The following is a 16,501-nucleotide window of genomic DNA, read 5'->3' as shown; positions in this document are numbered from 1 at the left end:
AACGAGGTGGGGAAATTGGGCAGATGAATAACTGTTTTCCTTGTTCTGCATGCCTATAAAATGATGTACTGGGAACGCTGCCTTCAGAACTGAGAACACCATTGTGTTAGGTGTAGGGCAAAGAGGAAACACGATCAAACCTCCCATTCAGAGTGGCTCCTGGACAAGCCAGGGGAAATGTGTTCTTGATCCCCTTACTGTCACCCTTAAACTTTACTTAGGTCAAAAATTCCTTGTTCATTATACGTTCTATTTAATCTTTCACCCTAAAATCCATTTCAATTGTTACTTTCGCTTTTCTACTTCATAGAGCAGGTTCATTTAGAATGAAGACATTAACCAAAATCGTTGTAAAGTGCCAATTAAATTATTTCCTGTGATTTCATAAGACATCTTAGAAACAGACATCTGCATAATTGCCTTGTAGAAAATAGTAACTCTTTATGGGCTTTTAATGACAGGAAGGTTAAAACATGCTTAAGAAGGATCTGTAAATTCTTCGTATTGTTTCCGTCCTGCGCCATTTATTTAAAACCTTAATTGAAGATAATTGAAAATCATAGTGCTTGAACAAATCCAGTGTATATTATATCAAATAATGGTATCACTTAGAAGCCATGTTAATTCCTCATTTGAACAGCTGCACACATAAATAATAATCATCTCTAAACTCCAGGCTGATTACTATTTACCTGTGGGATTTGTGGAAGATTGTTCCACTTGGGAAGGTGTGAAAGCGTCAATGATGAAAGAGAAAACGTCCCCTGTACAGTGCTCTGAACCCCAGATAACATAACAAATGTCAGGTATTAAATCTGTATGCATCAATACACGCACTTCTTTCTAAGTATTCTTTATGTGTTGCCTCACTAATGCCAGGACCAACTCAACCTTGTAGATTCTGTTTTTAAGGGAAACTGACACAGGATTTCACTCGTTTCACCAAAGACATACTGCTAATACACAGCAGAGCTGAGATGATAACGTAAGATGCCCTCAATCTAAGCCTTCTAGTTGTCTTTAGTAACACTTAAATGGAAGGATTTGCATGGCATAGTTTTACAGTACCTGTGTCTTATCTGAGTTTCATGGCACCTTAGATGATTGGTTGCTCTTTTTAATTAATTATTTCATTTTATTTTATACGTATGTGTGTTTTGCCTGCATTTATTTATGTTCACCACATGCATGTATGCCTAGTGCCCCCATGGAGGCCAGATTCCCTGGGAGAGGAGTTACAGGAAGTTACAAGCCACCACGCAGTTCCCGTGAATTGAACCCAGATTCTCTGAAGTACAGCTTAACCACCAAGCTGTTGTTCCAGCTCTAGTCACTCCTTTTTGAAAAATCGAGATTCAATAACTCTTTGACTTGAACAAATAGTAATTGATGAAAAAAAATTCAGTGCTTAACTTTGTTTTCTAAGTTCATAGATACTCAGGTTGATGAAGACATTCTCTATCCTAACAACTGAAGAAATGAGAACCATAAGTGCATTAATAGGAAACATAATTTCCAGATCTTGCTGGATTTAGTATATTTATGTTATATATCAATAGAGAGACAGCTTGTTTGCATGGGAGTCACCATGAATAACAGGTAAAAATCTGTTATAAAGTCTAGGCCAATGTTCTTTGATGACACCAGAGTTGCTTTTTTAAAAAGTGAGTGGTAAAATTAATTGAAGAAGCAAGAAGCAAACATAATGCTTCATCTCAGAAGAATAACAACAAACTGGAAGATATGGGCAGCTCAATTGCCTGTGTGTGTGTGTGTGTGTGTGTGTGTGTGTGTGTGTGTGTACACCAATGATTGAAAAACCTAAAAACATTAACTGGGTCCAAATAATCTTATAAGAATTCTGAATTCTAATAAACATTAAAATTAAACATTTTATAATTATTAGTCTATTGCCAGTTACTACGTAATTAATGATTAGACAGTCACAGTTACTAGAAATGTGCCTCATTCACCTTCATGTACAACATAAAGTCCCACTCTGAGAGATGCCATCAGCACAACCATTGATCTATGTTTCCTTATTTCTGATCCAGCATGCCAAACTGCTGTTAGCATTTTAACAAAGTCTACACTTTATGCAGCAATGCCATTAGCTCTAATTAGTATATGAATTTTCATCTTCACAGTAGAGTCGTCATCTGTGGCCTAAATAAGGAAGGCAACTTATGGTACAAAAGTTGGCCTGGTCTGCTAAGATCAGACTCGTGTTGTTTTAAATGCTCCCCAAATGAAGAATGCATGGTATTATATTCTTATCAAATCATATTTAAAGATTTATATTTAACCTTTGGAAATTGGCTGCTTGCCAAAACTTCTTGGTTGCTGCTAGAAATGGTGGTTAGTGGGTTTCTCTAAGGCAAACACGGGCCAAGGCAAATTTTCTTCCACCCACAGAGTTTCAGTAGGGTATATCCTGCCTCTTAGCTGCCAGGTGAGGCAAGCTGCCAGACTCCAGTAGGCTTACTGCAGCAGACATATGAAAAAGTCCACCCACTCGGATGCTAAAGTAATCATCAATCTTTCAACAGAAAATAAACTACAGAGGAATGAGGAATTGGTAGCATTTCTCAGTCTGGAGGAAGCAGCCAGATTAGGGGATTGAACTTTGCTGCCCTCTGTAGAGTATCCCTTCCGTATGTGGCTCCAGCATGGCTCACAGAGCAGGGCTGTAGTCTCACCTTCTCCTGTCTTTGTTCCTGGATCAATCTTTCTTTACTTAGTTATAGCACTGTCTGTCCCCAGGCCTTTCCTCTCTCCATTCTCACTGCAACATGGAAGAGTGTTCAGAGAAACAGAATTGAGATGAACTAGATCACAACTATCGCTCATATGGATGCTGTAATTTTTAGGTGGATGAAAATATGTAATGACTTTGTTTTCTCCACTTTAGACTTGACTTCATTGGGGAAAAAAGGACTTTAACTTATAAACATGTATAATTTATTATTATCTAAGACTTATCTTTTCATAAGAAGTCAAACACATTTACATCAATTTATGACTAAGACTCTATTAAAGAAGGTGGAGTTTTCACCTGGTGGATTATTCAGACACGTTCTCCTGTTCTCCTGATAGACAGTCTTGAGAAAGTCTCTAAGTCTTTCACATCTATACTTCTAGGTAGTGAAAAGATCCTTTGATCTCTGGTTCTGAGCTGTGATCTCTGGTCCTAGGTTCATCTGGCCACTTCTAATATGTTTGTGACCTCAAATATGCATACTACCCTATAAGGCTATTACCCTCTGGTGCCCACCAACCTTGGGCACTTGGGTTCTTACTAAAGCTGAGAATTGTAGCCCCTGGTGCCATAGGCACTGATGCATTGTACCCACATGCACTGGGACAATGTCCCTACCTAGAATATCCACTGTTTTCTGAGTATAGAACCCAGCTCACATTCCCAGAGCAAGAAATGATAAGGGTGATACTCCCCATTACTTGCTTATGCCTCAAGGCCTTGACCTACTTTATCCTATTGTTGTGGCTCAACCACAAGTTTGATTCTTACCTCTCTCCTTCTGTATCACAACAGGATTGGAAATAGACACAGGAAGAGGGTTTGCTTCTGTCAGGGAACTGCTAACATAGTGTGTGCCTCCTAGAAAGTCTGGACCTCTTCAGAATTGGCAAGTAAGAAACATATTAATATCTCAATTTAATAGATTTTTTTTACAGTCTAAGACAAAATTTTTATATTGGAATTTATCTTTTGTCACACAATAAAAATTCATATGGAAGTCAGATGGAAACATTCACACCAATATTCTAACATTTCTCATCCCTACTTTTCTTCTATGCATGCACTGTCTTGCAAATTTCAGCTTAGCACTGAATCATAAATAATCATATTTAAGAATTTTACTTTTTCAAGTGGCTTTATTTATGTTTTAACATTTAATCTTATTTAATGCCTCAACAAACTAAGGCAACTCTCACTTTCTATAAATACTGTGATGATGCTGTTTTATACTATAAGGCTACAGCTAAGAGTCAAGGGTATCAGCTGGCAGAGAACTCTGAATTGGAATCTTCACTACTTATTAGTTTGATAATTAAATGCACCAAAATATTTCCCCTCTTTTAAGTGTGTCAACACATAATTTCCTCGACATAAAAGTATGAGTGTTCAAATCATTTCATTTTCATCGTTGGATATTTTTTTTATTACTGAAAAGAGGGGAAGTTCTGCTCTTGTTAACCTTTCCTCCAGTTTACGTCGAAGTTTTATCTTCTGTATGTACTGCTCCTCTTTCTTTACACCCAAATCCATGAGCTGTGGCCACAATACCAAAGGTAAAATAGTGTTTTTAAATGACCAGTCCTCCCTTATCCATTTTATTTTAGACCCCAGACAAATACTTCACAAGGTCTTGTCTTCAGCACCAATGCCAGAAACATGAGTGATGATCACTTATTTCCCAGAATGTGATCATCATGGGAACATTAGAAGAAAGTTATCCTTCCTGACTCCATTTCTGCTATGTATTCACTGGCTTGCCAATTTCAGTTCAACTCTGAATTGTAAATAATCATGTTTAGCCATTTTCATTTTCAGAATCAAGGGTATCCTAGTTTAAATCAAACAACCTCAACCATCTATGTTATTAACATTGGCATGTCTGAGCACCCTCTCCCTACTCTGCAGTGTATTTACCCTAGTCCATTAGTTTTGCAAAGTAAAGACCACAGTTTTATTTACATTGTTTGAGGTTACACAAATCATTCCACAGAAAATATGTTAAAGAAACATTCATTGCCAAGGAAATCAACCGTCTCCGTTTATCTAGCTCCTGGTAATATTAAACACACATGGGACTGACTCTGAAGGTCACCTATAAATTGGAGAAATGGTAGCACCTATATTCACAATTGAATATGACATGTAATACTTTGTGTGAATCAACACCCCTGATTTAAAGATCTGATCAAACTATTTTGTTATTTTTTTCAGTTCCAGTAGGTGAATTTTCTGATCTCTGTGTACATTTTGGGTATCTAACAAACATTAATGGGGTGCTTACATATGGAAAAGGAATTAGACCTCTCACCATGTTGGAGACATCAGAGTTGTTAGTCTCTTCACCGTGTTCATTGTTTAAATTGCTTAAACAATTGTTTGCCACAAGTACACATCATAATATATTCTAAGTTTAAAGAAGAAATTATGTGAGAAGCATACAGGTAGCAGTCATAGAATGAGAGATATTCTATTTATTTATTAAGGAGACACATGACCTTTAAAAGGTATTTTGTATGCATGCATTTTAAATCAAAGAATAACAAACAGAATGGATATCTCATTCTATGATTGAATATATTTTTGTATGATACATTCATCAGAGAACTTATTCATTCATTAAAGGTCTCTGATGAAACTGAGAAGTAGGAACCACTGATATTCTTGGGATAATTAATCCTTGACATTGCACAAGAAAATTGGTAAATATATAAGAAATATAATAAGTCAATAATAAAATCCAAATATCCCAATGTCAAAGACAAGAAATTTGGCTCGAGTTTTACTATGAAAATATTCATATGGGTGGGAATAAACTTATAAAAATGTACAACCTCGAAAAAAAACATACTTAAGACCTCAGCGAGATTTTATCTGAGCCATAACAAATTAGCAAAACTAATGAAATCGGATCATTCAAAGTGTTAGTGAATATATGAACCAAGGGAACACTCACACATACATAGAGGTGGCCTTAAGAATGAGGATAACCTTTGGAAAAATATTGTTCATAACATTCATTCTTATGCCCTATGGGTTAGAAATTCTATTAGGAAGTATATACCCTAAAGAAGAGCTGCGTGTGGTGATTCACGCTTCCAATCATAGCACTTGAGAAGTATAGACAGGAGAATCAGCAATTCCAGTTCATCCTAAGCTACATCACAAGTTCAAGGCCAGCCTGGCCTACATAAGATGCCACAGCAAGCATCTGCTTCAAAGAGAGAAAGAAAGGATGAGAAAGAGAAACATAGAGAGAGGACACATAGAGAGATACACAGATACTTGCAATCTTACGGAACTTAAAACCCAATGTCACCACGTCACACACAAAAGCGCATATATTGATAAAAATCAAGTTCCTTGCCCCAGAAATTTCTGAAACCAGCACAGATGTCCATCAAAAGAATAGGTCTGCGGCTTTATAAAATTAATATGGCCTGCTTCATACAGTAATATACAGTAGTAAAAACAACAAAATATGGCTATTTACATCAGTGTGAGAGAATCTTAAAACTCAAGCAGACTATCATAAAGACATACAGGGGAAGAACATATAGATTATACTTCTTTATTAAAGTGTAATGCAAGCAACAGCTGTAAGAATGAAAAACATAAATCCTGCCTAATGAGAACTTTTGAATAGAGATAAGATGAGGAGCATACAGGTAGAGGACTCACAGAAAAGAGGCTAGCTCTTAGACTGAAACAGATGCACAGGAACATAAATAATTATGATACATAGAAGATATTTGCAAGTATGAATAATAAATGTCCAGGTGTTTTATAAGACATATTCCTCAGTAATTTCATAGCAGGCTTTCTCATTTCAACACTACTGATATATTCATTGGGCTGGGCAATGTTTTTGGCGTGAGTGTTTTACACATTGTCAGACACTGGCAGGATGTCTGACTCTGTTCCTCATTCTAGAAGCAAGCATTCAGTTGTGAACCCACAAATGTCTGTATACAGTACCAAGCATCTCTCTGAGGACAAAGCTGTATCTACTAGAGATCCACTGTTTTGTATAAATAGGTTGTGTGAAATTTCCGAGAATTTATATTGCATTCATTCAAGCAAATATTAGGATCTAAAAACCCTGATATGGTCACTGTTACACACATACACATGTATGTGCATATGCACATCGCTTGTAATATTAAAATACTGTTTTTTACTTATCAGATGCCTTTTCATTGTACATAAAATATTATGACTCAAGCCGAGTGGTGGTGGCGCACGCCTTTAATCCCAGCACTCGGGAGGCAGAGCCAGGCGGATCTCTGTGAGTTCGAGGCCAGCCTGGGCTACCAAGTGAGTCCCAGGAAAGGCACAAAGCTACATAGAGAAACCCTGTCTCAAAAAAAAAAAAATATTATGACTCAGAGTGAGCAATGCATGTGTACTAAGGCTCTGCAAGAATTTGGACCTTGAAAAAGTCTTACCTCTACATGAATTTGTACATATTATTCCTTCAGGAATGCTTCTATCTCTGACTAAATTATAGTCATTCTGACTCACGAGGAATTCATCCTTTTTCCTGCTTTGTGCATTCTCCTACCTCCTCTAGTCTCCCAGTACAGCCCATACATACTGTTGCAATCTGATACACTCACACACACACACACACACACACACACACACACACACACTGAATTCCATCCACTTACTCTCCTCGAGGCTGGCTCCATGCTTTCTTCATTTTAATAAATGAAGCTGAGCTTGTTGACTCATCTGTTCTCAGCAAGTAATCAATAACTGCATGGTGAAAGCTTACAATCAATGAATTAGTTTGAGAGCTTTGTTAACTTCAAAACAAGTAACAAAATTAATCAGTTCTGTTACTAACTCATGGCTGAAACTGTAAGTCAAATACAGTTTGAATTATTTTGGTCAAAACTTAGAGCATTTTATAAAATATTGTGCACCCTAATAAACTTATCTGGGGCCAGAGACAAAACAGCCACTAGATACAAAGGCTAGAAAATTGTGGCACTCACACTTTTCATCCTAGCATTCCAGATGCAGATATCCCTCTGGATCTCTGTGAGTTCAAGGCCATACTGGAAACAGCCAGGCATGGTGACACAAGCCTTTAATTCCAAGAAGTGAGCCTTTAATCCCAGGGAGTGATGGCAGAAAGCAGAAAAGTATGTAGGCGTGAGGACCGGAAACTAGAAGCTTTTAGCTGATTAAGCTTTCAGGCTTTGGAGCAGCAGTTCAGCTGAGATTCATTCTGGATAAGGACACAGAGGCTTCCAGTCTGAGGTAACAGGATCAGCTGAGGAACTGGCGAGGTGAGGCAGCTGTGGCTTGTTCTGCTTCTCTGATCTTCCAGCATTCACCCCAATACCTGGCTCCAGGTTTATTTTTATTAATAAGACCTTCTAACAATTCTGCTACAGTTAAGTTTCTTATCATACAGACCAAGTAGACTTTATCTTTTTAAATACAGGAGGTGACAGAATAGTTTCATGGGTATTCAAGGTTTGCGAATCCAAAGATTTTCAAGTTTAGCATTAATTGGTTTCTCCCTTTTCTGTGGTGATATACTATGCACACCAATAAAACTTACCTGGGGATCAGAGGACAGAACCAGCCACTAGATTAGACATAGAAGCCAGACAGTGGTGGCACACACCTTTAATCCTATCACTCAGGAGGCAGAGATCCTCCTGGATCTCTCTCTGTGAGTTCAAAGCCACACTGAGAACAGAGCTAGGCAGTGGTGGCACACACCTTTAATCCCAGCATTTGAGATCTCACACCTTTGCTTGGAAAGCACACATGCCTTTAATCCCAGGAAGTCACGTGACTGGCTGGAGAACGGTATATAAGGTGTGACGAGACAGGAACTAAGCAGCAGTTCAACTGAGACCCTCAGGGGTGAGGACTCAGAGGCTTCAGTCTGAGGATTCATGGAAACAAGATTGACTGAGGGTTTGGGAGGTGAGGTTGGCTGTGGCTTGTTCTGTCTTTCCAATTTTTCAGCTTTCACCCCAATATCTGGCTCAGGGTTTTTACTAAAAGACCGTTTGGCAACTCATGTTACATTTCAAACAAAATTAGTATTTTGAAAACATTTGCAGAGGTGGAGACATGACTTGGCAATTAAGAGCAACTCCTGCTCTTGTAGCATGCTGGAATTTGGTTCATAGCACCCACATGAGGCAGCTAACACTTACCTCCATGGAATCTAATGCCCTCCTCTGGCCTCTACAGACACCAGCACCCATGTCCGCATGCCACACACAGACAAACATGCATGCACGTAATTAGAAACATTAAATCAAGGACCAGGAGAGATGGCTCTGTAGTCAAGGGCTCGTGCTGCTCCTGCAGAGGACCTGTTTGGTTCTTCGCCCCCATGTGATGGCTCACAATCATCTATAACTATGAATGGGACCCAGCACTCTCTTCTGGCCTCCCTGTGCATCAGGCACACAAGTGGTGCACATACATAAGTGAAGGCAAAACATTCCTACACACACATTTAAAATAAATAATACACTTTAAATTAATCTTTAAAATACATTTGTTATTACATTTATGCATATGGAGGCATGCATGTGGATGTCAGAAGACAATTTGTAGGAGTCAGTTCTCTCAGTTTATATGGGTCCCAGGAGATAAAATTTAGGTTACCAGACTTAATAGCATTTTCTTTACCCGCTGAGCCACATAGCTGGCTGGCTTACTATCATTAATATATAGAATATTATTTAAATTAATAAATAGATAAAATAAAATCTTAAAATCTAAATTAAACATATATTTACTTTCCTGGTTTTCAATTCAAATTCTTATAAAGTATAAAAATGTTCCCCTCTGCATATTTAATTTTTTTTCTTTTATATATCCAAAATGTGTTTATTGGGATGCTTCCCACTCATCTTGAATCAGGTGCTTTTCAGTGCTACTTCCTCCTGAAGGAGCATCCTTCTGTCAGCCTTGCTTTTCGCCTGTGGACTGACAGAGGTCAGTGGAGCAGCCGACACACAAGACTACCGTTTGTGCATGGCTAAAGACCATGGTGATCTTCAGCATCCTGGGCATTTCATATCCATAAAGTAGGAAATGGGGCTCAGCACCAGGTGTTTTTTCTTGTGTTTCCTCTTTTCCTCTTCTGGAGAGGGATGAAGTAGATCCTTTGTGAGAAGTAGATCCTTTGTGAGATGCATGTTCTCCTATGGAGGTTGTCACCGCCAGAAAGGCATACTTAAATTATAATATATTCTCATATTCTCATATATTCTCATATTCTTATGAGACTTTTGGTAAGAAATTAAGACATAAATATGATCTTTTTAATGACATAATTTTGTTAAAATCATGTATTCATTTTCAGTTTTTGACCAAAGTAGTGACTACTGGGTTTTTATTTGAAATGTTAAAAATAGTTACATTACTCAATTAGCATAAGTGCCCATGAATAAAGAAAACATGATTCATCATGATTTATTCAACAGGAAAATGAATGGAACAAGAGAAACCATCATGTTAAGTGTATGAGCCAGAATGAGAAATTCAGGTGGCGCATGCTTTCTCTCAGGTGGGGAATCTACATGGGGAAAAGGTATAAAAGTAGAAAGGGACTAGGCAGGGAAAGAGATGAACAGTAGGGAAGAGAGAGACATGCTGTGGAATAATTCTTTTGTACACTGTGGAGATTTATCACTCAGATTGGTTTAATAAAAAGCTGACCGCCTGGTAGCCAGGCAGGAATTATGGGTGGGACAACCAAACTAGGAGAATGATGGGAGAAGAAGGGCAGAATCAGAGGAGATACCAGCCAGACACAGAGGAAACAGGACATGCAGAAAATGAGGTAACAAGCCATGAGCCACATGGCAAAGCATAGATAAGAAATATGGATTAATTTAAGAGTAAGAGTTAGGTAGTAATAAGCCCGAGCTATCGGCCGAGAATGTATAAGTAATCAAGTCTCCCAGTATGTTATTTGGGAGCAGGCAGTCAGGACAGGAAAACTCCACCAACAGACATAGGTGGGTAGTAGGGGTTAAATGAAATCATTACAATATACAAATGTATAAAAATGTCAAAATGAATCACTATTTTGTTTAACATTTAATACCAATTTAAGGTTTAAGTGTAAAATTCCATAATGTCCCTTTAAAATTCAACAGTCATCTTAAATCTAAGCTGTCAATTTACAAATAATATTATTAATAATAATAAATCTACAGAGAAATAATTAAATCTAATCACCTCTGGCACGAGAGTAACCACACATCCCCAGGCATCGGCCGCAGATATGTGCACACAATAATGCCTCCAATATCTACACAGAGCTGAACCGATAGTTCTTACTGCTCTAAAAATTCACAAACATTCAAAAAACATGTAGAAAATAAGGTGCTGGATAGTTTAAAATTTTTATTTATGATAAAAATTAATAGACTGTCAACAATCCCAAATCCATTCATGTAAGAGCAATTACCATGACAGAAGTGAAAAGAAAGAAACCCCACTCTTGTGCATCGTGTTTTTTCTATCTCCAGAGCAAGAATACTTTATAAAGATGAGCTTTTATCAAAAAACAACGCAGGTAAATGGAAACTGCTTAGATTGAAGCACAGAAATTATTCTTCCCCTACAGTACATGCAGTCTGAAATTTTGTGAATAAGCAATGGTATTTCTCTTGTATTTTTCATCGGTCAAATGCTTTGTCTGAGGGGTACAGAGTGAATCTCCTTAGCCTTGATTTTCTTTCTATGTCAAAGAGTTAAAAAAGATTGATGGGTTGCTTTGCCCTGATTAATTTATCTCACTTGAATGCACCTTAAGAACAAGGATCATATTAGAAGACATGGTGTTTCCCATAATTAATATAAAATATGTGCTTCATTAGCTGAAATGACCGTGTTCTAAATGATTCCCATTATCTTTGTAGTTTCTATACTCCTTTCTCCAGCTAGAGGCAAACATATTTCCCTTGTAGAGAATGAGACCTAAGTCAGCTGACATACAATATCATGATGATAGTCTCAACTGAAATGTGGCATCAACATGATTGTCTACATCTCACTGAAAGTCAGTAAATTAATCTACTGGTAATTTGGACATGTTAAAAGGCCCCTACTGAAACAATGGCTTACCCATTTTGAAGATTGGATTTCTGATTCTCATCTTCACGATGCCTTCTAAGTTTTGTACCTTAGAGGATGCTAATTTCACTAAACATTACTGAAGCCTATTTGCTTGTTTGTACTCAGATTTGATAGTATGGGTCAATTTATTCCAAACTGATCACTCCCTGAAATAGGAGAATCACAAGGTGAAGAACTGGCCAAGAAACTGCTTTACTCTGAGTGTGTGTGTTAGGTTTCCAGCATTTTCTCTGATATTTTTGTTCTCATTTTTCAAATTAAAATGTGAATTTTAATTACATCATTTGCCCCCTTCCCTTCCCTTCCTCCAACCCTTTTCTCACACACACCCTTTACTCATTGTTTCCATTCTAATTCATGGATGGCCTATTTTTCTGTAATTGTAGGGGTGTGTGTGTGTGTGTGTGCGCGCGCGCACGCGTGTGCATGCATGTGCACATGCATGCATGTATGTGTGTGTTCTTAAATATATAAAAACAACCTGTTCAGTCTGTAGATAAAGAATGACACATAACTATAGTTGGACTTTTCTCTGGGCCACTACCTCACCAAAAATGACATGGAGACGTATTTTTAATTATGAAAGCTTGGCCTATAGCTTGGGCTTGTCGCACTTGCTCTTCCAACTTAAATTAACACTCATCTGAATATTGCCTTATGAGTTTTTACCCCTCTTCCGTCTTGGGCCTCCTGCTTCCTCTCTGTGTCCTCTGGTGTAACTCCCCCACCTTGATTCATCTCCACTTCCTCTCTCTGTCCCAGAAGTCCAACCTAACCTCCTCCTACCTAGCCATTGGGCATTCAGATCTTTATTAAACCAATCAGAAGGCACCTTGGCAAAGACTCATCTTCACAGAGTACAAAAAGATCATTCCACAACAAGAAATAAGGAATGCTGAGAGTGGGACAGTCTTCCTTAGGGAAGAGACTCCAACTCGGTATCCAATACTAAGTGGTCAGCCATGAACTTGATTGATTGATTGATTGATTGGTTGGTTGGTTGGTTGTTATTTTTCTTTGAGATAGGGTCTTGCTGTGTAGCTTCCTGGCCTGGACTTCACTGTGTAGTCCATATTGGCCTGGAACTCACAGAGATCCACCTGATATTGCTTCCGGAGTTCTGGGGTTAATGATGGGCAACACTACACCCAGCCTAATGTCCTCTATTTTAAATCACAAGATTCAGTATTTCTGTTTTGCTTCTTATAACACTCCTGGCCCAACAACCTCTTACAGCAAACAAGGAAAACATATCTGGAGCTTTTCTGATGCATTTTAGCAATTACAGAACAGGAAAAATATCAACTTACTTATCTCCAAAGGTCATTTTTCCTTTTGTCCTTCCTTGCGCAGTCTCTTCTCTTCCTTAATTATTTACAATAATGGGGTAAGTATTTAGGTAGAAATGGGATCCAGTCTGTCAGTTTGCAAAGATATTCAATCTGTATTACCTACCATAATGGATACCAATGATATTCATTAATTCTACAGTTATTTATTTAGGCTCTTGTTAAATGCCAGGCAGTGTTGAGAATCACAATATACCAAGAAGGGAATACATAATGATTCATGGTTCATGTACATTGTACTTTCTCCAAGATCTATGTATTTTTGCCTTATGCCTATGACTGTTTGCCTGCATGTATGTTTGTGCACCACATGCATGTTTGATAATTCTAGAGGCCAGAAAAGGATGTCAGATGTGCTAGATCTAGAGAGTTCTGAGCCTTTGTGTGAGTTCTTAGAACTGAATTCAGGTTCTCTGCAATAGCAGCAAGTGCTCTTAATTGCCGAGCTCTCTCAGATCTTAGACATTTATGAGAAAATTGTTTAGCATGAAAGCCTAAATATTGAGGGGAGGACTTTCTATTTAGCATAATATGTATGCATTTGTAGATACAAGCAGCATACAGATGACATGGACTATGATCTGGAGATCTTTAAAAAGTTATCACATGAGACAAACTTGTAGCTTTGTTTACTCAAGTTCTGAAGTTTGTATGCTTGTGTCTCTTCCAAAATTTCTGTTGCTCCTTAATCCTTAGGGCAACATTAAGATGCATAGCCATTAACAAGTGATTAAACATTGAAGACTCAGTACTTATGAGCAAGTTGAAGAGTAATAGCAGGCAGGAGAGAATTAACTATATGGTTTGTGGCCTTTTGTTTTTCCATCCCTTCAGCATATATCAAGTTGTCGTCTTGGGAAAAGAGGCCACACTGTCCCTAGGTACAGAATTCACTGAAACCGTAATGCTGAACACCAGCCTCTGGAACTGTGAGAAATACTTTCCTGTTATTTACAAATTGCCCAGTATCAACTATTGTTTTATAACAATAAACTAAATCAGTTACTAACTTAATAAATTAGGGAATAAATGTAAGGCACATAATATATAAAAGATCAAAGTCTTATGTCAATATATTTTATTTGAAAGTGTGTTTGCTTTAGTTACAAAATTTATTTAACAAATATTATTTTCTTCAATTATATGATGTATTTTTAAGAATAGTTTATTGACTACATTGCAAAGAGGCAGCAGGCTGGCAAATATCTAAAGTACTGTCTGCAGCCCAATTAGATGATTTAAAATAAAATTAACTTTCTCATTTTTATTGCATAAGTAAAAATTAATTTTTGTAAATCTATAAACAGAACATAATGAAAAGTAGCACTAGTTAGTACACATAGACTGAGTCTACGTCAATAAAGTATAGCAAAACAGAATTTGAATGTAATCAACATCATTAATTAAACTTCACTCCATTTCACATTATAATAATTTCAGTATTCATTACTATTTAAATTAACACTAATAAGCAGTGGTCATTAATTTTAGTCTTATTAGTTATCAAGGCACTATCAAGTGACAGAGAAAGATATGGAAAATGAGCATTAATTATTATTTGACAAGTTATTCAAGGGAATCCTTTCAGAATATTTTATAAATTAACATGAATTTAATTCTGTAGGTTATGGCAATAAAGATGACCTTGAAAACTGCATAAACAAAATAAGCTTCTTCCCATGTCTTACCTGATTTTCTGAAGAATGAGATAACGATTGCTAGTATCTTATGTTAGCCTTCATCAAACAGTTAGCTACATCAAAGTGCACTGCTCTGGGACTCCCCTGCACTAAGAACTGCTTGGTACATAAGTGAAGTACAAACTCCAATTCTAGCCACAGGAACAGAGAGCCCTGTGTTAGTTTGGAATGCCCAAAGCATATTTCCAGTATATCTACCTTCTTACTTGCACATATGCTCAAATGGGTTATAAAACAAAGAAATCAAAAAAGTATGTTCTTTAGGTATTGAGGTTATAGAAGAAAATTGAGACTACTGTCCAATTGCATTCTGCACTTATTTGTTATTTAAAATATATTCTCAGTAACTACTATTACATTTATAAGTTAACAACTAAAAAAGCAAATGGAATGAGGTAGACAAATTCAGTAACAAGAACATGGCTTAAGCAACCTTGAAACATCTAAAAATATTTTTATACAAACAAATATTTGAAGAAATCGCCAGAGGTCTCCTATTACGACCTCTACTCATATTATGAGTAATAATTCAAGCGATTATGAATATGAAAAAACCCACCAACCTTGATTTTTGAAAACAACATATTTTCCATATTGCTTTAATTTATAGAGACTGGTCCCAACATTTTACTGAATAGCTTATGCTCTTCTGTGCATTTGATTTTAAAAGATAATACTGATGTGGAATAATCCGTAAAGATTTGTCACTTGAATTGGTTTAATAAAATGTTGATTGGCCAGTAGCCAGGCAGGAAATATAGACAGGGCAACTAAACTAAGAATGCTGGGAGGAGGAAGGACAGAGTTAGGGAGTCACCAGACAGACACAAAGGAAGCAAGATGAGAATGTCATGTTGTACCAAGAAAAGGTACCAAGTCACGTGGATAAACATAGATAGGAATTATGGGCTAATTTAAGTGAAAGAACTAGTTATTAATAAGCCTGAGCTACTGGCTGAGCATTTATAATTAATATAGGGCTCTGTGTGGTAATTTGGGAAGCATCTGCTGGGTATTTGGGAGTTGCTGGTGGGACAGATCCTCCTGCCTAAAAAATACAGATGGAACATTTATTTAGTAATTTCCCTTTAAAATTGGAAATGTAGCTTATTTGTTTTGTTTGATTTTGTTTTTCAAGACAGGGTTTCTCTGTGTAATAGCTCTGACTGAACTGGAACTCACTTTGTAGACCCTGCTGGCCTTGAACTACTTACAGAGATCCACTTGTCTCTGCCTCTTAAGTGCTGAGATTACAGGCACATGCCACCACCACCCAGCTTGAAATGTAGGTTTTAAAAAGGGGAAATTGTTATAGAACTATGTATTTATATACCTTTCTGTGGTGGTATTGTGTTCCCCAAAATATTGTGTACTCTAATAAATTTATCTGGGGTCAGAGAACAGACAGCCACTAGATACAAAGGCTAGAAAATGGTGGCACTCACACCTTTAATCCTAGCATTCCAGAGATAGAAATCCCTCTGGATCTCTGTGAGTTCAAGGCCACATTGGAAATAGCCAAGCATGGTGACACACGCCTTTAATCCCAGAAAGCCAGC

The 16,501-nt window shown here is 37.3% G+C and overlaps 1 protein-coding gene and 1 pseudogene across 1 annotated transcript in view; both read right to left on the bottom strand.

Annotated features, from left to right (window-relative positions):
* The window catches only part of Sema3e (semaphorin 3E), a 249,688-nt gene that overhangs the window by 173,535 nt on the left and 59,652 nt on the right, over window positions 1–16,501 (bottom strand). The gene's annotated exons all lie outside the window — the stretch shown is intronic.
* Window positions 9,608–9,942, bottom strand: LOC114688263 (annotated as a pseudogene).

The sequence above is a fragment of the Peromyscus leucopus genome, chromosome 3, assembly GCF_004664715.2.
Source record: "Peromyscus leucopus breed LL Stock chromosome 3, UCI_PerLeu_2.1, whole genome shotgun sequence".
Classification (NCBI taxonomy): Eukaryota; Metazoa; Chordata; class Mammalia; order Rodentia; family Cricetidae; genus Peromyscus; species Peromyscus leucopus.
Note: the sequence above shows the minus strand (reverse complement) of the source record. Positions and strands in the feature narration are given on the sequence as shown.